We start from the raw sequence: 24,383 nt of genomic DNA, 5'->3' as shown, positions 1-24,383 counted from the left end.
TGACCTGCTCTTTCTAAATTTGACCTTTGAGTCTTTGTTTCTTATAAAACAGCAATAACTCCCAGGTGGTTTGATATCTGATCTAATCACCCCACTCTGCTACTTACTAGCCACCCTAACAAACTACAGAAAACTAGCGTGCTCATCTTCCACATAAGGAAGGAAGCCTTCCTGGTCAGCCTCACTTGGTAGACTCAACCACAATGCCAGCAGCTGGCTTTGACTATGTAAAAGAGCTGGGCTTCTCCAACCCCATCCATGTTCTCCCTCCTGCCACATCAGGAAGTACCAGATGAACCTGTTCACAGTAAGATGTTAACCATACTTGTAGCTCTCCCAAAAGGACATGGGATCCTTTGTAGCAGCAATGTTTCACCCAAAGAAGTGACTCTCTGGTGACAAATGATAATTCAATAGGGCTTATTATCCTTTCTACTGTCAGAAAAAAAGAAAAAGGGGAGGGGGAGTGAGTTCCCCTTCACTAGCCTCCTCACACCACAGTGAGCCAAGGCTTGGTGTTCAGTGGTCTTTGTCCCTCATTTTATCTGGTGTGGGAGTTACTGGCAGCTAAAGGCGTCTCTATAATTCAGGGGTCAAGCCCAAGAAGGAAATAAGCTACAGGTGCTTCAGAGGATAGAATGAGGATGTGAGGAAAGAAGCTGGGGTTTCTTGGGTGAGAGAGAGTTGAGTTTGGTTTTTTTTTTTAAGTCTGGGAGGACATTCAAGGACATCCTCAAATAGTGGAGACTTGGGCCTTTTCCACACAGGATCCTAGGGGAGCCATTGGTGCCTGGCAGTCAGGCCACTGGCATGTCTCTGTAGGAGGGTCTTGAGCAGCAATGTGGTTGAAGGCTAGGAGGAGAAGAGGATGCTCTAAGCTGTTTACATGGCTGTATATATGAAAATGAGAAAATATTTAGTAAAGAATGAGGATGCTGATGCAGATTACAGGGGGAAGGTCCAAAGTCTCCTCAAACTTCTTCCACCACCATCATCCACTCAGCACGCGACTAATGCCTCAGGGACAATCTCTAACTCTATGACCTTGAAAACATAGACAAGAGCAAGGGCCCCCAGAGTATGCAGGCAAAGTAGGTACCATGAGGGGGAATTTTTTAGTCTAATAACTGCATCGCATAACAAAGAAGCAATATTAATAATGATTTTATTGACTAACTCAGACCCCTGCCCTATATCTCCATTACCAAGTAGGCCTGAATTCTAGAACTGCCCAACAGCAGGGAAGAGGAAACTTCAGTAATAATATCAGGGATCCCACCCGTCAGGCACAGGTAGAGTCCAGAGCATGATTTCACTTGATTTGGAAAAATAAAGAGTTGTGTGTTTCCTTGCTCCTTGGTAAGTAGAGTGAACACATACCTATTATTTAGGTATGGGGTGGGGAAGATAGAAATAGTTAGAATGATCCTCAAATCATCAGGCAGCTGGAGAAGCTGCCAGGCTCTGCCCTCCTGCATTTATTTGCCTTTAGTTGACAAAGACAAATTAGCCCAGTACCTCTTGAGCCAGAGTTTGCAATGCAGAGTCTGCAAGAATGTTTACTTGGGGAGCCACACTGTTCTTTATCTCAGCAGGTGTAATTCCATCACAAGATTGTTTGGATCTGCTTTTCCCTGCTTGGCTCCAAACAGCTTGCCAATTCAGAAAGCCATGGCTGAAAAATAAATAGTCCTTCTCTGAGTCAGCCCAGAAAACACTGGGGGTCCCTTTATGTATTATAATGAGCACTTCCTGACTCCTAGGGTTAGAGAAGGCCTCTCTCTCTACCCCTGAGGCCTACTAGCCAGAACTTTCTCTTTGCAAGCAATTCACTGGCCTCCACCAGAAAAACCAGTCAGGAGTCCTGCAGATTAACCCTGCCCTGGTCCCCAGCAGAACAGTTCAAGAAGAAAGACTAGGACCTCTGTGGGGACACAGCCATAGAGCTAAGAGTTGTGCTGCTTTGGAAACTTCTAGTACAACCTTGGCATTTCTAGCCTGAGAGTTATTTCTATTTCAGTTTAAGGTTATCTTGGACAGGTAGTTTTCACTTTCTGGAAAATGCTAACAAGAAAACCAAGAGGAGGGGCCTCCTCAGCCAGAGCCCAGACATCTCAGCATTCATACCAGGAGCAGACACAAGGTGAGCTTTGTGAAGGCTGTCTTGTGAAGCCAGGTCAGGGGCTCACTTTCCTTTTTCAGGCTACAGAAGTTCCTTTGGGCCGTTTGCTTCAAGACTAAGCTGGTTTGGAAGACTCAGGATTCTACACCATCTGACAGAGACCAAGAAAGCAGATACTGTGGTCAAGTTCAAAGGACCCCTCAGGGTCAGACCTTTGTGATGATTGTAATGTGTCATTTGATTCAAGTGCTCCTAAAAAGACTTCTTGTTCAATAAGCTCTTATATAAATATTATCATAGCAAAAAACCAAAAGTTTTAAAACTCTGAACACCCTTACTAATCAATCACTTTCATTTGTCTGTTCTCCCTGCCTGTCTTTGTCCACGTACACACACATATTTTTTAAAGCTACTTTCACAACATAGATAACCTGACCATTTAATAACATCACTACTACTGTTCAGCCTTTCATTTTGTACCTCAGTGGTTTTAAAAGTTGAATGTGCCTCATTTGGAAAGCTTGTTTAAAATTCAGATTTCTGGGCTCCTTCTGGAATGTGACCTGATTTTGTAAGTCTGGGGTGGGGCATACAGTTGTCCCTCCTCACCCCTACCATACAAGATGGTAACAGTTAATGATGTTATGTTTCTTAGAAACATACTGCAAGTTTACATATGAGAGATAGAAAAGAAAGTCGTTTTACTGTTTTCTTCGTGCTTGTTAAGATATGCAGAGCCACTCTTTGTCTCTTAGCTATCTCAGATGGATCTTGGATTTTCTCCATTCTCCACCTTCTCTACCCTGCTCTCTGCCCAGAGAGGCTGAGTCATGTGGTCTGCATCACTGGACTGGCTCCCTTTGACCTCCAAGATTTGAAAGGTGTCAGTCAAGAAATCAATGATTTTTTTTTTCCCTCTGGCTTCTTCTTGACACATAACCCTCTCCCTCTGCTTGCTTTTTAGGTCCCCTTCATTGGTCCTACTCCCATGCCCTTTCAGGCCTAGTGATGTCAATGGCCCCTGAACTTTCCGGCTTTTGCTTTGTTCAAGCCCAGCCCATGCTTTGTAAATACCGCCTTTATTATACTCCTCTCAAATGACTCCAATTTAAAGGTTACATTTTTTGGGTTTTTTTCCAGCCAGGTTACCCAACTGATGTAAACTATAGAATATTTTGCTCCTTATATTACTTCTAAGCTTAGGTGAAGAAAATTTGCTTCCTTTTGCCCTCTCCTAAGTTTCTGCAAGTAGGAGTTGATTTTTCCTTAGTAATACTGCTGAAGTAGCTTTTTAAAGAATTTAAAATATATAATTTTTGTTTTTTTAAAAGTAAGATCCTTCCTATAATTGCCTTTAAGAGATTATTTTGGATAAGTAAGATAAAACTCCTTGTAAATTCTGCATTTTGAACAAGCACTACTACCAAGTTGTTCCGATGCATGATGTGATTTAAAGAGGCACTGCCCAAGTGAACTACTGAAGTCCTAGTGAACTACTGAGGCAGCCATCCAAGACAGCAGTGCCCCTTCCTCCATCACAATCCACCTCACTGAGTGTGAGATAAAGCAGTTTTCCATAAAAGAACAGCCTGTAGTATGGATTTTGGAGTTTCTTCTTAATGTCTAGTTTTGAAGTCCAGGAAAGCTGTGCATGCGATTTCTTTTTCTTTTTTCTTTTTTATTTATTTCTTTCTTTTAAAATTGTTTTATTTTTATTTTTTAATATTTTTTTTAGGGCTGGGGCTGTGGCTCAGTGGCAGAGCACTTGCCTGGCATGTGTGAGGCACTGGATTCAATTCTCAGCACCACATGTAAATAAATAAAATAAAGGTCTATCAACAACTAAAAAATATTGATGGACTTTATTGTCTTTATTTTTATGTGGTACTGAGGATTGAACCCTGTGCCTCATGCATGGTAGGCGAGCACGCTACCACTGAGCCACAACCCCAACCCTAAACAAATTCTATATGTTTTGTTTTTTTTTTTTTGGGGGGGGAGGGTGGTGCTGGGGAATCAAACCCAGGGCCTTGTGCATGAGAGGCAAGCACTCTACCAACTGAGCTATATCCCCAGCCCTTATTTTTATATTCAAGGCTTTTCCTACATTATACATCATTCCACATTCCCTATTTTAAAAGTTACCTATTTGTCTCTCAAGCTCAACAAGAGGTCCTCTGTAAAGCTCTTGATCCTTCCACATCTGGAATGAGAACATCTCTAGTTATAGTGCTTTGGCGGCTGGAGCTGTGTTGCATAGATGTCTAATGCAGGATTCAGTTCTGCATCTTCTTTCCCAGTATGAGCACCTGGCTTAATCTCGAAAGTTTAGAGAAGGCCGTGGAACTTCATCTTGCCCTAGTCCACCTCTCCCTACTTCCAGTCCTACCCACTTATCCTTTCTTTTGGTCTAAATGGCTTGTTCCCTAAATCTGATTCCTTTAAAAATATTCAGGGCTACTGGGTCAAAAAAAAAAATTTTTTTTTTTTTTTTCAGAGCTGGGGATATGGCTCAGTGGTTCAGAATTTGGCTAGTATATGTGAGGCACCAGTTTTGATTCCAGCATAGGAAAAAAACAATGACATTGATTATACACACTCTATGCTCATTATTTTCCTGAGTTGTTCCTTAGAAGCTATTGCTAAGTACTGAACCACCTGTGGCCCACTCCCACCCCATAGCTTGAGGTTAGGACAAGAGGAAAATCTGGAACAGGGACACAAAAGTGACCACAGGAATCAGGTCTTAATGTATGCCCTACCCTCCTCAGCAACTTCAGTATAGTCACTTCTTAGTCACTTGCCTTTGCCTCTCTGACACTTGCTGTATGAACTTTTGCCATCTCTTACTTCTTGTGGTTCCCATTACTGGTTCTCAGGCTGCCCTGGCTCTGCCCTCTGCTTCCCTAGTGAGTTCTGAGCTTCCAGATGCTCTCTTGCCTACTCTCACCTGGTCTGACTCTTTTTCTGATGAAAATCAGGTTCCACTTGACTGCAGCTTCATCTAGAGTAACAAGTCACTTACTTCCCAATAAAGTAGTTATCATCAAAAGCTTTGAGGTATGCCCGGGGATATAGCTCAGCTAGTAGAGTGCCCTACCTCGCATGCACAAGGCCCTGGGTTCAATCCCCAGCACCACACATACACACACACACCAAAAAAAAAAAAAAGAAAGAAAAAAAAATCTTTGAGGCAATTGATGACATAATCAGAAATTGGTTTAAAAAATATTTTTAAAAAATATATTGAGGAGGAACTGAGGGTGTAGCTCAGTGGTAGAGTGTTGCCTAGTATGAAAAATCCTGACTTTGATCCTCAGCATCCTCCCACACCCCTGCAAAATTAGGCCACTAGTGAAATACAGATTTGCCCTTACAATCTTTGGGGCCTCAGGCATGAATACAAATAGAGGGCCATTTACCATGTGTCTAAAAGTTATAAACTGAAATATCAAACTGTTAAATAAAATATTTCCATCTCTCTTTACTGACAAATATACCTTTATAACAAGGAAGACCAGGTTCAATTTTAGAATTTTTGAACTTCTCAGAGTTCTTTCTGGAAACAGTGGATTAGAGAGATCTGGCCCCTGCCCACCCTTACTTCTATTCTCAACATAAGCACTGTCCCACATGACAAGGGCCCTTGAATGCACTCACATGGACATGTCCACGCTCCATCTTCAATCCAATTCCCACCTCACCTCATTCGTCCCCACCAACCAACTATCCCTTGGTACCTGGGACACCTTTCAGTTCTAAAAGTACCATGATGATATGGTTGCTCTTCAGGAGAGTACCTGGAGAAGAACCAGGCCCAGGAAGTAGGCTGTAGAATATGGGCTCCGAATGGGGACATACTCCTGGCCTTGGATTCCTTTTATCGTGAGAGGTAAAGTCAAAGTGAATGGTAGAATAACTGGTGAAAACTCAAATGGTGGTGAAATAAAATAATAGCTGGCAGTACAGAAATCACTAAAGAGGGCTGGGGATGTGGCTCAGTGGTAGAGTGCTTGCCTAGCATGTATGAGGCATTGGGTTCGATTCTCAGCACCACATAAAAATAAACAGATAAATAAAATAAAGGTATTGTGTTCATCTATAGCTAAAAAAAAATTATTGAAAGAAAAGAAAAAGATGTCACTGAAAAGATCACGAAGGCCTCAGAAAAGGTGGTGGGCCAGGAAAGGAGAGGAAGGAAAAGATAGAAATGTCCAGAAAGAGGGATGTCAGCAGGTATATAGAAAGCAGAACCAGTGCCTCAGCCAACTTTGCTCACCTTCCCAGGAGCCTCTCCAGTCCTGGTTCAGCTCCCTCCCAGACCTCTGACGTCTCCACCTTAGACTGTAAATGTCTTTTTTAGTATATGTGTAGTATTGTAATTTGAATCCAGCTCCATCCCCATCCCTTTTTATTTTTTTATTTTGAGACAGGGTCTCATTGCTTAGGGCCTTGCTAAATTGCTGAGGCTGGCGTTGAACTTGTAATCCTCCTGCCTTAGCCTCCGGAGTCACTGGGATTACCATGCTGGACTATAAACTTCTTTCTGCCTTTTTTTTTTTTAACAAACTACTACTTATTTGGTGGCAAAGGAAGTCTAAAAGTTTTTCCCATAGAAAGGGAGATAAAGAAAGAAAAGGGTTAAAGACAGAGGCTTAGGAAAGACATAAATTCAGGAAGCAGAAAAAAAGAAAAGGAACCAGAGAATGAGCTGCTGTTGATATAGCAGTAGAACTAGCTAACTAGGGTGAGCATTTAAGACAGAAAGGCTGGTTAGCTGGAAGATGGGGCCTGAGGAAAAGTTGCTGGCCTTGGTGACTAAAAGGTCACTGGTGACCTTCAGGAAAGCACAACTGGAGACAGATGTTGGCAAGTGGACACACCAGGTCAGCCTACTGAGGCTTTCTCCCTCCCCATCCAGGCAATTGAGCCTGTTTTGCCACCTCCTTCCACCAAGCATGCCACTGAACCCCAGGGCCTTTGGGCCAAGGCAGAGTTGAAGAGAATCGGGAATGAAGTGCCAAGATCCTGGATGGGACTCCTTCAGGATGGAGGCACTGGAGAAAACCAACCCACCAAAGAACCACTGAGTTCTTGGATCCCCAGTCTGTACCTAGTGCTCTTGAACTTCCCTCTTTTCTACTTACTCTGCATCCCCTAAGGATAGTTAGGGACAAATCCCAACCTGGGTAGGTACCAACCTCCACTGGTCTGTCTGGCTGTTGACCAAGGCAAGCAAGCTTCCCATCTTCCTCATCTTGTGCTAAGGGGGACAGGGTGTGTGTGTGTGTGTGTGTTTTGGGGTGGGGACGGGGAGGAGGAGATCCTACAGAGTCTTTCTCCCAGTCTCAGTAAGTCGGGAATAACAACAAACAACTAACAATGACCTTTTATTTAAGGAGGTTCATGTATATTAATACAGCTGAGAGCAGGAGAACCCAGGCTACAAAGGCTTCAGCATTTCCAGGGAGGCAGGAGGCTTCTAGCTGGGGAAAATGAGCAGCCAGACAGCCAGTGCCCAACTTCTCCACTGTAACAGTTGCTCAGAGACAATCACTGAGGATAGAGTCTCAGAAGTGTGAAGGGTGACCCTCACGATAGCCAGTCGTGCCAACCCAATGGGCTCTGCTGCTTTGAGCCCCCATCCTGCCCTACCCTACTCCTCAACCCTACCTTACAACCTGAGTTATCTCCCAGCCAGGTGATCCCTCCACACACCCTCTGCAAGGGGCAAAGTGAGGACAGAGTTCACTGCCTGGTGCCTCCTACAAAGTTCACTGAAAGGCAACTCTGTCAACAACTTCTCCCTTCGTCTGACTCAGCAGTGTGCACATCAGCACCTCCATACTCCTCTCAATAGTGTCATGAAGAAATAAAATTTGCTGTGTACAGTGATGCACACCTGTCCCATGTATTCAGGAGGCTGAAGCAGGACGATCACAAGTCGGAGACCAGCCTCAAGCAACTTAATGAGACCCTATCTCAAGTGATTAAAAATAAAAAGGGGGTGGGCCTGCAAATTGGTGCAGCCAATATGGAGAGCAATGTGGAGATTCCTTGGAAAATTTCTATTGGAACCACCATTTGACCCAGCTATCCCACTCCTCAGTTTATATCCAAAGGACTTAAAAAACAGCTTACTATAGGGAAACAGCCACATCAATGTTATAGCAGCACAATCCACAATAGCTAAATTGTGGAACCAACCCAGATGCCGTTCAGTAGATGAATGGAGAGGGAAAATGTGGTATGTGTGTGGAATATTACTCAGCATTAAAAGAGAATAAAATTATGGCATTTGCAGGTAAATGGATGGAGTTGGATAATATTATGCTAAATGAAGTAAGCCAATCCCAAAAAACCAAATGCTGAATGTTTTCTCTTATATGAGGATGCTGACTCAAAATGGGGATGGGGGTGGGAAGCATGGGAGGAATGGAGGAACTTTAGGTAGGGCAAAGGGGAGGGAGAGGAAGGGAGAGAGCATGGGGGTAGGAAAGACAGTGGAATGAGATGGTCAGCATTATCCTAAATACATATATGAAGACATGAATGGTGTGAATATACTTTGTATACAACCAGAGACATGAAAAATTGTGCTCTATATGTGTAATATGAATTGAATTGCATTCTGCCATCATATATAACAAATTCAAATAAATAAGTAATTTTTTTTAAAAGGCGGCTGGGGTGTAGCTTAGTGGTAGAGCATTTGCCTAGCAATTGGGAGGCCATGAATTCAATCCTCGATACTGCAAAAAGAACAAAAACAAGAAATAAAAATTAACTGCTCATTAGAAAAATAGAGCAGCCCTGACCTTCCCCTGTTGACCCCACCATTTGATTAAATGTCTTCAGTCCATTGGTGTTAGAGACTCCTTTTAACTCTCTGGGTGACCATTCCTTGAGGTCCTTCCTTCCTCTCTGGGGAACATATTTTTTTTTAATTTAACACATAAAAATTATACAACTGTATGGGGTACCCTGTGATTCTTTGACACATAAGGATAAAAGTATGTATCTCCTCAAACATTTATCTCCTGGCTTATCTGAAATATACAGTGCTTTGCCACCATGTATAGTCACCCCACTGTGCAGTGGAACACCAGAACTTATTTCCCTGTCAAACCCCAACTTATCACAGATCAATCTTTCCCCCTCCCCTTCTCCACCCTACTTTCCCCAGGCTCAGGTAACCACTATTCTACTCTCAACTTTTATGAGATCAAGTTTTCTCGGATTTCACAGATGAGTGAGATTATGCGGTATTTGTCTTTCTGTGCCTGACTTGTCTCATTTAACATGATGTCCTCAAAATTTATGGTTCAACTCACACACAAAGTTTGCCTTTTCTCCTTTGAGGACCTGAAGGGAGTTTACTAAACAACTTAATATTTTCACATATTTCAACCAATGCTCTTCATCACCTTGTAAAATACCATTGTTCTCTCCAATCCAGAAGAGAAAAGCAAATGCTATGAGTGGTCCGGTGACTTGCCCATAGCTGCTGAGTCTGTGAGTCCAGGAGCTGAGTACTGGACTTCTGACCTTGGACTCTTAAGTCTGTGCTAGGCTAACAAATCCAAGGTTGGGAGGTGGCCAGGGAGGTGTGGGAGACAGAATCTCAAATCCCTGTCTTGCCCTATTCTTAGGGAGCCCAGATATTAGGAGTAGAAAAAAAGCCCAAATATTAGGAGTAGAAAAAAAGTAAATACTGGTATTTAGAGCAATGGCTTTTTACTTTTTTTTTTCTTTTTTACTGTGACCCACAGTAAAAAAACACATTTATAGTAAAAAAAATATCATTCATATATATGTATATATACATGTGTATGTATATATATATATATATATATATATATATATATACACATATACATATACACACACACACTCACACACATATGTAACTGGACCAAGAACTTTCCTAAGAGTAATGGACATTTTATTCTATTCCATTGCATTCTTTTTCTTTTCCTTTTAATGGTGTTTTTGATCCACAAAATTGATTCTATTACCTGTGATGGAAAAAATGCTGCCTTAAAGCAGAAATTCTGCATTTGGAGACAAGTTCTCGTACCACTTTTCTACAAAGTGCCAACAGGTATGGTGCCAAACACATAGCATGTGTTCAGGAAACACTTGTTGAACTTCTGGACTTTTAAGGAACCAATAATCTATTTAAACAATTTGTTTTGGAAAATCTCCAGTTTGCTTTGTGTGGAAAAGATCATCCTAATTCCAAATCCCAACAAACAAATCATTCACACACACACACACACACAAAAAAAAAACTATAAGTTAATCTTTCTTATGAATCTAGACTTGAAATTCTAAAATAAAAGAAATTAAATTTCATTCAACAAGTATGAGTCAAATGTCTGCTTTGTGCAACGAAAGGGCAATGTCCCAGGGGCTAGAGACACAGACACAAAGACCTAGTCCCTGCCCTCAAGGGGCTGGGGTGTACAGGAGCCTGAGAAGTTAAGCCAGACTTACTATTCAGTGTGATGGGCGTGGCACAGGCCACCAGGAAGTCCAGAGGAGATGTCTCCTCAACCTAAGGGAGGTAAAGAAGGTTCCCTTGGAGCTGCCTTGAGGCTATACTTGAAAGAAAAGTAGTTGGATGGAAGAATAAATGGAGAGGAGCTATTTCAGACAAAAGAAACAGTATGTGCCAAGCTGTGGCAGCCAGAGGAGATTGTTACCCTACAATTAATCCCATGTTCCTGGCTTGCAGTGCCCCAGTTATTTGGTGGTGGAGGAGAGTCATGGAGAAGGAGTGTTCACTACTGCTCTGTATAATTTAGGAGGAGGTTCTGATTAACATGAACTAATCATGACGGCTACAGCATCTTGCTGGTTCCTGGTTCCAGAATTGTCAAAAAAAAGACCCAGGTCTGGCCAATGAAGTTTGAGAAGAGATCTTCTAAAAGTAGCCTATGGGATAGTTTCCTTGTTCTTAAACAGAGACTCAGAATAAGAAATAATGTAAGTTTGCTGGGTACAGAGGCACACATCTGTAATTCCAGAGACTTGGGAGGCTGAGGCAGGAAAATCACAAGTTCAAGGTCAGACTGGGCAATTTATCAAGATCCTATCTCAAAATAAAATTTTAAAAAGGGTTGGGGATATAGTTCAGTGGTAGAGTGCTTGCTTAGCATGTGAGAGGCCCTGGGTTAAATCCCAGGTACCAGAAGAAAAGAAAGAAAAAGAAACTGACTTTTTTTCTATTGAATGTTTTATTATGTCAATGAGATACTTGGCTATGATGCAACCATCTTGTGATCATAAGGTAATCTAGCCAGACCCTGGCAAATCAGAAAGATAGGGAGACCAGAGACCTCAATGACTTAGTCAAGTAGCTAAATTAACCAATCTCAGAGCTACTGTACCCCAGGACATGATGTCATGTAAGCTAATAGATTTTCCTTACTATAAAAGTCAGCCAAATCAGTGTTTTATGTAATTAGTAATAAAAAATAACCTAAACAGATGCAAAAGCTGTGCCTGGGTTCTGCAGGGCAGAAATTGGGATGTAAAGGCCAGAAGCTTGTACTATACTACAAGCTTCAGCTTCGAGAAGGGATATGAATAGCAGTTAAACATGAAAAATTCAACCTCACTCTTAAAGATAAATGCATTTTAAAACTATAATGAGATGCCATTTTCAACTCCAGATTGATAAAGATCAAAAACTTGATAATACACAGTATCATCAAGGGGAAACAGAACATTAATTTGTTACTGACAGAATTATAAATGGTACAGATCTACGGAAGACTTTTTGGCAATAATTTTCAAAACTAAAAATGCACTTGATTCCAGTAACTCTACCTGTAGGCATTTATCCCACAGATATATTCCTGTGTATACAAAATACATGCATAAGGATGTAGTTAAAACATTGCTCATAAGAGCAAATTGCCTAAAAACTACCTAGTTGTTCATCAGTAAGGGACTGGTTAAGAAATTATCACATTCATATTGAAATTATATGCAGCCATTGAAAAGAATAAAATATCTCTATATGTATTATTATAGAAATATATCAAACAGTTAATTTAAAAAAGAAATACACAGAATAGTACAGAATGATATGCTACTATATGGCAGGCGGGGGGTTGTGTGTGAGAGAGAGAGAGTAAGCATGCACAGTGGGAAGGATATTTGAAAATACATAAACCATGTATGAAGTTATATACAACAAACTGATATCATCATTTGCCTTAAGGAGAGGAATTCAGTGGATGGAAGTTAGGGGAAGAAGAGAGATTGATTTTAACTGTATATCTCTTTGTACCTTCTGCATTTCATGTCATGTACATATATTAGCTATTCAAATGATTCAGTAATAGAAGTAGGGATGCCTTAGTATACTTTCTATTACTGTAACAAAATACCTGAGATAACCAACTTAAAGAGAGTAAGAGTTCATTTTGGCTCACAAGTTTTGGAGGTTTCCATCCATGACTGATTGGCCCAGTTGCTTTGGGCCTGAATCAGCACAGTACATCTGTTTTTATCAGGTGATGAAAGGAGGCCATTCACCTCATTGTAGCCAGGTGGCCAGAGAGAGAAAAAGGGAGAGTAGGACCTTACTATCTCCTTCAAGGGCCACCCTAATGACCTAACTTCCTGCCACTGGGCCCCACTATAAAGGTTCTACAAATTCCTAATAGTGACATGGGCTGGGGATTAAGCCTTTAACAAGAGGTTAATGCCAATAATAAAAGACTATCTTAACTTGAGAATATCACAAGATATTAATATGGAAACATCATTATATTTTTTTCATAAATTCATAAAGGATATTTAATACTTAACATTTATGCATTTATAATGTTAACTGAGATAGAATGAGTCTTCTCTATATAATAAAGAGTACTTAATGTGGAACATCATACTGAATGGTGATTTTTAGAAGCTGTTGGTAATCCTTAAAAAATCACAGTAAGTTGCCTCCCAAGAAACTGAAAATAAAGTTGATCTCAAAATTAAATGAGTAAAACTCCCACACTATAAATGTGATTAACTATGTGTATGGAGGTAAATCTAGAGATTGTAAATTTGTGACTTAAGAGATAAAGAAAAGGCAGTATTGCAGTGCAGATGCTCAGAGAAATTTTAGAGAAGCAAGAAAAGAATGCAACAGTCATGCTGAAACTTGAACTCTAGTTGGAAAAAGACCTAGTACATACAGGAGAGTCAGTTGGCCAAGTAATTTTGCAAGTGCCACCCAAACATCGCAGAAACCCATTGGTAAGCAGACTCCCATGTACACTTCCAACCTTAGGAGGCTGTAACCTGCCTTAGCTGAATGACATTTCTTGAGATCAGCTCATTCTTGTCTGATTCCATGCTTCCCAGGCACTCTCTGATAATCTGCCTGACTCTGGGGCTCATCTAAGGAGAGAAAATTTGAGAGACAGGATGACTTGAGCATCCTTGACCACTTGAAGATTGTACTTAAATTGTAAATTGCCAAACCTCAAAGTCCTATTCTAATACTGGAGCATCTCCCCTAATTCTCACCACCACCTCCCACCCTAGAATCAGCTAAGGTCTCAGTTGCAACTGCTTATTACACAGGTGTGTTTTCTATAAAAACCTTCCACAGACAGCTCTCCATCTCAGAGTCTACTTCCGTGGCACGCAGTCTAGAGATTTTGTATGTATGCAAACAAGCATACGTATGTGCATACATTTTTTTTATAATGGAAACTATAAAAACTTTCATGTCTGAAAAGATGTGAATGAATGGAAAAAATAGAAGTGCTTGGATGGAATATCTAAATACCTATTTCCTACAATTTAGGACATCTTCAATTGTTAGCAGAATCTTGGTAAAAATCCCAAAAGAACTTTTAAGCAAGTCAAAAAGAAGGAGGGAAAGAAAAATTCTAAACAGATAAGAAAATGTGTTGGGAAGGGAAGGTGGAATAGTAAAGAAGTAAATAAGATCTATCAACAGTAAGAATCTATAAAACAACAAAACCCAAATATTGAAGTCTTGATGTCAGAACAGACAGATCTTTGAAGTTTAACAGAAAGATCAGAAATATAACATACACCAAGCCAGGTGGCCTTAATCCCAGCTACTCAGGAGTTTGAGGTAGGAGGATCACAAATTTGAGGCCAGTTTTGGCAATTTAGTGAGATCTTTCTCTCAAAATAAAAAAATAAAAGGATGGGGATGTAGCTCAGTAGTGGAGCAACCTTGGGTTTTATCTCTTGTAATAATATATATGTATATATTATATATATTTTATATATGCATATATATAATATCTCATTTTCATAAGAATTTTAGTATATGCTGAAGATGCCACTATATAATGAGATAAAGATTAGTTTGAATGGAGAGACTGATCAGCAGTTTGGAAAGGAAGGGAAAAATTTAGGCTCTTATAATACACATTAAAATTAATTCCATTTTATTTGAATATTAAATTCACCTAAAACTATGAAGTCCAAAAGTAAATAGAATTAAATATTTATTAATGCATTAATAAGAAAGTAACTATCTACTTAGAATAATTGTATTACTACATAGAAAACACTGAAAGCACTTGACTACATTAAACTTTTTTAAAAGAAATTTTAGAGGTAATAAAACACCAAATATTAAGGACAAACAACATGCTGGAAGATATAGTTACAAACACACATGATGAAAACAGATTAATATTGTTGCTATCTCAAGAAGACAAGTTGACTAGAATCTTATGAAGACTTCAGCTGAGCATTGAACAAACTACTGTGAAATAAAACTCACAAAACAATCTATAGTAAACACGTGAAAAAATATTCAACTTTACTAGTTAGCAAAGAAATGTAGATTAAAAGAAGTGTGCCGTTTCTTTCACTAAATTAACTAAATAGAGTTCATTAAATAATTCTTTTACTAAATTAAATCCCTTCAAATTAAAATGCAAACTCCCAAATCTAGAGTGACCAACATAGTCACCTGTATTCATTGTAGGTTGTATTATAAGTTGATCTTAAGTAATGAGGAAAGTAAGAGTACTAAAAATGCTCATGCCCTTTGACCTAATAAATTTTTCAGAGAATTAACCTGACGCACAGCAGAAGCAGGAAGCAAGTTCAAAAGCCCAGTTTCACCCTGACATGCCTCACTGAACAAGGTCTTCCTGGACCGTACTCCTCTGCCTGTCTGTCCAATATGAGGCACATGCACAGATCACCAATCCTGCACAAGGTAATAAACTGCATAAAAGGGACCCTGCCCACAATGTTCTTTGCAGTTTACCAGCTCTTACAATAGTAGCTGGTGCAATGTAGGGACTCAACAAGTTTATTTATTGAATGAGGTTATGAACAACCATCAAATGATTCCATCTATCGATCCCAGCTATGCTTTGAGATTACTTGTAATCTCAAAGAAAGTCTTGCTTCAAAGTATTTGCTTTTGCTCTATCTTCCCACATAGTCTTTGTTGTTTATCTAAAATGATATACTTCCTACTTCAAGTACAAATTACTCATTAACTCAGGAGCACTTAATGATAAAGGGGTATTTTTTCTTATACTTTCTTCTCTTTTTTTTTTCTTTTTTTTGGAGATTGGGTCTCTATGTTGCCCAAGGCTGGTTTTTTTGATTCCTTGGTTCAAGCAATCCTCCTGCCTCAGCCTACTAGGAAGCTAGGATTACAGGTGCATGCCATTATGCCCAGTTTAGGGGACTGAATAAATAAATAAATAAAATAACCTCATCTAAGAAGTCCAGAAACTGAAGCTACAGGGTTGGTGAACTCAGTGCCCACTGGTGTCCTCAAGGAACCTTGATTTTTCCACCTTTCCTGCCTGCCACCCTTCACACCCCTGCTGTTGTTCCCAGTTTCCCCTTTGTTTGGAAGATGGAACAGGAAGTTCAAGTACTATATCCTTGCACCATAACATCTGGAGTCCAGAGTATCTTGTTTAATTTTAAAGATTTAGAGATTTTCCCAGGAACAAACCAGAGAGTGTGCACTGAGAACTGATTGTGTGAAGTTTCAACCAGAAGTCTCTCCTGCAGAGTTCTCACCTATGTTCCAAATTGTCCAAAACCAGAGTACACACCTATTCCCAAACCAGCCCATTTTTCAACCAATTACTGGCCAGAACACAGACTTTCCATGATTAGTCAAACGACTCAAGCTCCCTTGGGTTGTGTAAGTCCTCAGCCCCAGGACCCCTGTGATAGAGGCTGATAAAACTTAACAATAAAGTGGGATTAGGGTGAGTGACTCGGGTCCAAGAAGACAGAATGCTTTCAGAATAAACTACTGAGAGTTTTTACAAACTACAAAATCCCACCTGTTTTCAAAGTGCATTCATTAGATCTTTCATTAAGCCTTTGATTATCTTAACCCAAAGTAGCCACTCTTAAGAACTTAAAACCTTGAGTTCGAGCCAATAACTTTGAAGTCGTTCTTAATGTCCTTCTTTATATCAAAAACCTCAACTCCATATATTTATCTGGTCTACTCCACCTTCAGAATACACTCACAATACAACCTCTTTTCACTAGTTTTACACCCATGCTTGGGACTAGGCCAGCTTCATTTCTTACTGGATTATCAGAGCAACTTTCTCCCTGGCCTCGGGTTTCTCCTTCTGCACCACGAGGGTCTGTCCTCATATGGAAGAATCCTCCCAAGATGGAAGTCTCATCATATCATTGCTCTGCTTAAAAAAAAAAGCTAATCTATTTTACTTTCCTTCAAAGCACCTGTGACAGTAATGTATTATATATTTATTTCTTTACACTCTCTTTTGTGTCGTTAGGATATAAAACGTATGTAGCCAGGGGCTTTATCTCTTGCTCGCTGGGTTAGCTTCAGTACTGAATGCAAAACATAGCATGTAATAGGTGCTCAGTGGAGGTTTTAAATAGTTGTGTACTCCTTTAACTTTTGTCATCCACCTGGTTCATCTGGGGTGGTCTTGGGCTGTTATCTTTGCCCACATCCTGACTCTGCAACAGGAACTTAAACTTCTTAAAGGCCACAGCTGAGTCTTGAAGCACAGTTCTCTGTATGAAGACAGTGTTCAAGTTTTTGTTGACATTTAGAAGGAAGGAAGATGCATTAGGGCAGTAACAGCTGTTGTCATCTTACCTACCTATTCTTGGCAGCCCCTGAGAAGCTGAAGTGTGGGACAGGATGGTATATTTTGCGATGGGTGTAGTGTTTGGTTTCTGTTCCAGAAGAGGGACCAATTTAAGTCTCTGAGCAAGAAAAGGGCAGTATCTCCCTGGCACTTAAAGAAGAACACAGGGGCACCTTTGCTGCCCCACAATTTCCCCTAGAACTGGTCTTTCCACATTGTTTACAATTCAGCAGTTCTTTACAACTGAGTTGGCCTCACTCTCTTTAATTGGTGGCAAAGGTCACTAAACAGATGCTAAATAGAAGCAGAACAAAGACAAGGGTAGCTAAGGTCATGTAAAGTCATTGCTGAAATTTAGGAAGGAAACTCAGACTTACTTCAGGTCCCAACCCTCCCAGACCCAGCCTGGAAAACACGATGTAGAGGTCCCAAGAGAGGCATCTGTGCCACAGGAGAGCAGCTCCCTCACACATCCTAGCAGCAAGGCCATTTACCAGACTCCAGGGAACCAGGCCACTTTCAAATGTGGATAGTATTACACCTGCCAGAGAAGGGACAGGTGAGAGACTGAAGACAGTACTTAAAAAGACATCATTGATTGTGCCCTAAGACCTAAAGGCCAACCACAGGAACAACGGAGAGCACTGTGTGAAACAAGTGTGCAGGAGTTGGGAGCTGAGGTGGGCTGAGGACACAGAGCAAGCACCCTGACAGGACAGAGAACAAGATTTACCTTAAGCACAAGACTCGTTCTAGCATGTTCTAGCCTTCCACAGTAGGAAATGAAAAGCAGATGGGTTGGTCTGGGACTTGTTTACATATTATTCACTTCTGTGAAGCTTCCAGGGCAGGGTTAGGACTGAAGAAAAGGGGTATTTTAGATAAATACTGTACTGACATGTTCTCCACTCTGGGAGAATGGAGGTCTTCTTAATCAGATCATCTGCCCCTTGAGAAACAGGCATTTAGGCTGAAGGACTTTCATTTTCCCTGTCTGGTGCAAGTCTGGCTAGAATAAACAGCAATTTGATACACAGTACCCATCTGCTTGTACCTTCTTAAAGGACTAAATCTAAGTAAGCATTACTTCTCTCTCTCATAATATTATATATATATATATATATATATATATATATATGTTGTAGATGGACACAACACCTTTATTTTGCTTATTTAGTTTTTTAATGTGGTGCTGGGGATCAAACCCAGTGCCTCAAGCACACTAGGCAAGTGCTCTGCCACTGAGCCACAACCCCAGCCACCATACTCCACTCTCTTGCCTTCAAGTCACACCCACTGAGCAGACAAGCAAAAACAGAAAAACAGCAGCCTGGGCACTATGAGGATAGTGGACTAGTTCAAACCCACAGTCCTGAGATTTGTGGTAAGCTTGTCAGACACAGATTATCTCCAGAGTTTCTACTTAGTAAAGCTGGGCTGGGGTGGGGCCAAATGGCTACACATTGGAGTCACCTGGATATTAACAAAACAAAACAAAAAAACCCTAGCTGGACATGGTGGCCCATGCCTATAATCCCAACTACTGGAAAAGCTGAGCCAGGACAATCACAAATTCTAGGTCATCCTGGACAACATAGGGAGATCTTATCTCAAAATAAAATTTTAGAAAAGGGCTGAGGATAGAGCGCAGTGGTAGAGTGCTTGCTTAGCATATGCAAAGCCTAAGTTCAATCCCTAGTACTGCAAAAATAAAGAAATAAAACAAACTGATAGCAGCTAGCTGGGCACAGTGGCACACATCTGTAATCCCAGTGATTTAGGAAGCATATACACTATATATATATATATATATATATATATATATGTAATAATATATATATTACACACAAATGTATATGTATACTATATATATAGTGTGCATAATATATATGGGATTGTGCCTGATTGTTACATACATGCACAAACATATATGTATATACATATATTTCTGATATTAGTTAATCTGGTGTGAGACTTGGGCATTGTTTAAAGCTCTCCAAGACTGGCTACATAGCTCAGTGGTAGAGCTCTTTCCTAGTATGCACAAAGCTCTGGGTTCCATCCCCAGTACCACAAAAACAAAAAATGAAGACCCGTTAATCTCTTTCTCTTTTATCTGCCATCATTATTACATCCACAAAATTAATTTCAATTTGCCTGTAGAAAATGTCCTCTGAGTAGCTAAGGACCACAGGAGACCATGAGATCCAAATTAGACATAAACCTAGATTTGGAGGAAAGTGTTTCTGCTCTCTCAGATACAAATTATATTTTTAAAAATCTACGTAAATGCAAGCAATTACCCTTTTTGGTATTATATCCAGTAAACAGCACTGGTATAAAACATTTTGTAAGCTGCTACTAAGAAGCAGGAAAGTAATAATCTTTAACAATTACTGAGCAGTTAGGACATGCCAAGTAATCTTTCGAGTGTTTTCATTTTAAATTCATTTAATTCCCACAGCACTTGAATGGTGTTGAAATTGTTATTGTCCCCCATCTAACAAATAAGGCAATTGAGGTGCTGGAAGAAATCTGTCCAAAACCACACAACAAATAAGTGGCAGAGCTGGCTGTCAAACTTTGGTGTGTTTTTGAATTACCTACAGAGACTGTTCAAAGTACAGATGACCCAGAACAACTGTATTTGGGTCTCCTGGGGTGAGTTTTTATCAAAATTATTTTTAACCAACTCTCTAAATAGTCAGTTGTTGGCCAAGATGTGAGATCACAGTTGGAATTTAAAATGAAAGTTTCAAATTAGCTTATCCTAGGTTCAATTCTTTCTGTACCACTTATAACTGGAATCTTTGAACAATGTACCCACTCTCTGAGCTTTCAGTTCTTCGTGGGTAAACAAATTATCCATCCGTGTTTAGTTCCAAAGACTGTTCCGAGGATCACATGGGTCTAAGGCACTTAGCACAAATGCAGGAACATTGCATCTACAGAAGGACATTTTGAGACATAAACCAGGTCTTCCCTTTTGCCATCAATACCAAACAATTCACAGCAACCTTCTGCCCTGCAGACTATGACATGCCCTGCTCCAGGAAGAGTGGGGTTGTCACAGCCTGAAGGCCACAAAAAGGAAAATGCTTAGCTTTTGAGAGTCAGATGAGATTACTGAACACATGACCTAGAGTTGGTATTTAGGAGCATTTAGGAACCATTTGAGCCTAACCAGTTCAACTCAATCTCTCTATCTCTTCCTTCTCTCTTTCATCACAATCTTGATTCAGTTAAATGCTTCATTATACATAAAGTAAGTAATCTCCCTTCTTAAGCTACCCATGACCTTACCATCTGTTAATTCCAAGATCAAATTTACAACTTGAACAATAAATGCATAAAATAGAAAGTCACTTCTGGATGTCATCCAAGGTGGTAATCAACATTATCAATAATGTCAATTATTCTGTTAAGATTAGTTGCTTCCCTGACATAGCTAGTTAAATAGGAATTCTTGCTTTCAACACAGAAGGTTTTGGTTTCTTGCTCTGAGTCTTATCTTCTTCCTGATTTTTGCTTCAATCACAACCCTAGGCTTTACCATCCATTGCAAGCTAAAATCCTCGACCTTCAGATAACCTTACAGAAAAACCAGTTATAGATCTTGGTGGGCCACTTCATTTGTGCCTGGGGAAAACTAAGGCAGAAGGATCACCTGAGGTAAAACAGAGGTGCAGGTTTGGTCTACCACTTTTTCCAAGCCAGCTCTCCTATTCAGCGCCAATGTATCACAACATGTCAGTATCTATACAAGACTATAGCTTCTCTCTGTCGTTTTCTAAAAAGGTTTCTGCACATAAAGAGATAATATTGATTCTTTGTCCCCAGACTGGAGTTAAGTTCATGCCACTTGACTCAAGCCATCCTCAAGGTCCCCCATTCTAGACATAAAGCACAATTTTTTGCTAAGAGACTAAAGAGTCTCCCTGGTGAATTGAGATTTAGGTCATTCTTCTAGAATTCTGGGTTTAATTCACTGCTGGCATTTCTGAAGTACTTTAGGGTGAACATCTGAGACAAATGAGTCATCTTGGTCCTTCTATTTCTCCTATTTCCCATTATTTTCTAACTTAAACATTTCAAGAGTAAGGATTAATATATCCTCCCAGCACTGGCAAGAGTCAAATCATTCTGTAAAATATATTGGGAAATTAATGGACTTCCATTTGGGAAGAAGTAAACAAAAGTAGGTAATATATATGCCTGTTTATCTACAGACACACAGTATTGGAAAGTGAAGAATGGTCGAATAGTTCTAAGCTGGGCTTGTTGTTAGGTTTTAAAAAAGAAAAAAGCCCAACCAGCCAACCACCAATTTGGTTTTTCTCCAGCTGTCAGCTGAAATCAGAGAGAAGTAAAATGTTAAATTGAGGGGTGTTTTAAGGAGCTAAGAAAATGCTACATTCGCATCCATGTTCTCCAAGTCAAACCTCCTTATTTGGTAGAGGGATGCTCTCATACTCTGGACTCCCAGGGGATGTTGGGAGGAATATTGCTCCCACTGTGGTTAGAGTCTTATAGTTGGGTGAGACTGATGTGGGTAGAAAAGCTCCTCAGATTAGTTACCAGATAGTTTGGGGAATTGAGGCTGCAAAAAGCAGCCTGAGGCACTCAGAGACCAGGGCTGATCTATGAAGGCTTCTTCTGTTGTGGCATTTGACAACAGAGAAGACGAACTCAACCTCGGTGTTTTATCTTCCCATCTCCCCATCTAAAGTGCAGATATATCCCCCTGCTATCTCACAAAACCTTTAAGAGAAGCAATCAACCTACTTCTGTACAAATGTACTCTTGATGTTACAAAAGTTGTTTTTTTATATTTACTTTTTAGCTGTAATTGGACACAATATCTTTATTTCATTTATTTATTTTTATGTAGTGCTGAGGATCAAACCCAGGGCCTTGCACGTGCTAGACAAGTGCTCTATCGCTGAGCCACAACCCCAGCTCCTTGTTTTGTTTTTTTAACAATGCTGGGGATTGAACCCAGAGCCTTGTGCATGTGTATGTCCAGGTTTGTGTTGCCCAGGCTGGTCTTAAACTCCAAAGCTCAAGTGACCTTCTTGCCTCAACTTCCTAAGTAGCTGGGATTACAGGTGTGTGCCACCGTGTCCAGCTAGCTATCAGCTTATTTTATTTCTTCAATTTTGCAGTACTAGTGATTGAACCAAGTGCCTTACACATGCTAGACAAGCGCTATTCCACTGAGCTACATCTTCAGCCCTTTTTATTTTATTTTGAGCCAGAGTCTTGCTAAATTGCCCAAGCTGGCCTTGAACTTGTGATCCTCATTCCTCAGCCTCCTAAATAACTGGGATTACAGGTGTGAGCCATTGCTCCTGGCTTCATGTAAGATATTTTGATAGCTGACATTAGTATAGCACCCTACAGTTTGTAAAGTATTCTTAGTTACATGATCTTATTTAATCCAGTTGCACACAAACCTTATCAAAATGTGTAATTATCATGAGCCATCAGGAAATAGTAGAGGTATTGAAGCTCTCCAGAATCTGTCAGGGAAAGCCAACAATTTGGTCTTATAAAGAAATATTCATTTATTTCTAACTGAAAGAAAAAGCATATTGCAGGATAGTTTGTACAATGTGAGTCCATTTGTGCAAAAGAAATATGTGTGCAACTATGTATGTATACAGATGGCTTTGTTTGATTGGTTTTTGCAGTGTTGGGGATTAAACCCAGGGCCTCATGCACACTAGGCAAGCATTCAACCACTGTACTATATCTCCAGCCCCTGGGTAACTATAATTATTTAAATTTAGCATCATTTGTATCCAAATATATATATATATATATATATATATATATATATATATATATACACACACACACACACACACACACACATTCAAATATTTATACACACACAACACACACGTATATATACAATTTTAGAATGAATATTATTATTTTTTTTAGATGCTGAGAATTGAATCCAGCACATACAAGCATATATATTCTACCACTGAGCTACAACACTAGACCTAAACATTATTTTTTGTTTTTTTATATATACTTGTAATACTACATAATATTTTATAATTCAAACATAATTTTAAGGTACAAGTAAGAAGAATGCTCATCAGTGTTAGCTGTTCTTTCTCTTACCACACTTAAAGGAAGACAGGTAGTTAGTGTGTTGCTAAAAGGTTCCGTACAAACCCTGTGATACTGAGGCTAACACAACAGTTGTGTCATTGAACAGGGCATCTTTTACTTCTGAAGACAACTCAAACTCATCTTTGGGTGGTCCAGTCCATGTTTGAGTCAGAGAACCAAAAGAATTAAGGATTAGATATAATTTACATCCACCCCACTGACCACCTAACCATGGATTTGCAAGAGTCAGGGATAAAGTAGAAATGATGGCAAGTCCTCTCCCAACTACTGTGGAGGTGACGAGGTATAGGGGTAACAGAAGGGAATGTGAATCAGGCATTTTGAGTTCTGAATTTCAGCACTGCTTACTTACTTTGTGCCAATAGGCATAATGTAAAGGTCTCTCTGGGCTTCAGCTTCCCTCTGTTAAATGCTACCAAAAATACTTATAGCACAGGATTATTTCATACCCACATCTCAAGTGAAAGTCTAGAGAAATGATGCTAAATTGTTAGAGCTAGATAGCACTCCCAGTGACCAATTAAACTTTGCTGGAAACCCACATTCATTTCATCAAATCGAATTTATGCCCTTGGTATACATTATAGACTCACTCCCAGGTATTCACTAACATTAATAAGTTGGGTATGTTTTATTTGCCAATAAATAAAACTGTTTGTTGATTCTTTTACAAATAAACCAATACACTAGAGGTTGTGGTTCTGCAAATAAAACCCACATCCCTCTAAAATGTAGGGTGCTTTGAGAGACCATCAAGTAGAGAAAAGAGACTCCCACAATCCCCTTCCTTCCTTTTTCTACTCTTAATTAGAAATCCCCCACCACTTCCCCTCCTTACCCTTATACTTCCCCAAAGACCAAGACTACCACACCTAGAGAACTGAGCCCTGAAAAACTTTCCAGGTCTTCTTAACCATCTGGGAATTTCCTTATGGGGAAAAGAGAGAGAGAGAGAGAGAGAGAGAGAGAGAGAGAGAGAGAGAGAGAGAGAGAGG

The sequence above is a fragment of the Marmota marmota genome, unplaced genomic scaffold (assembly GCF_001458135.2).
Source record: "Marmota marmota marmota unplaced genomic scaffold, marMar, whole genome shotgun sequence".
In the NCBI taxonomy this organism is placed as follows: domain Eukaryota; kingdom Metazoa; phylum Chordata; class Mammalia; order Rodentia; family Sciuridae; genus Marmota; species Marmota marmota.
This window is presented reverse-complemented; position numbering follows the sequence as displayed.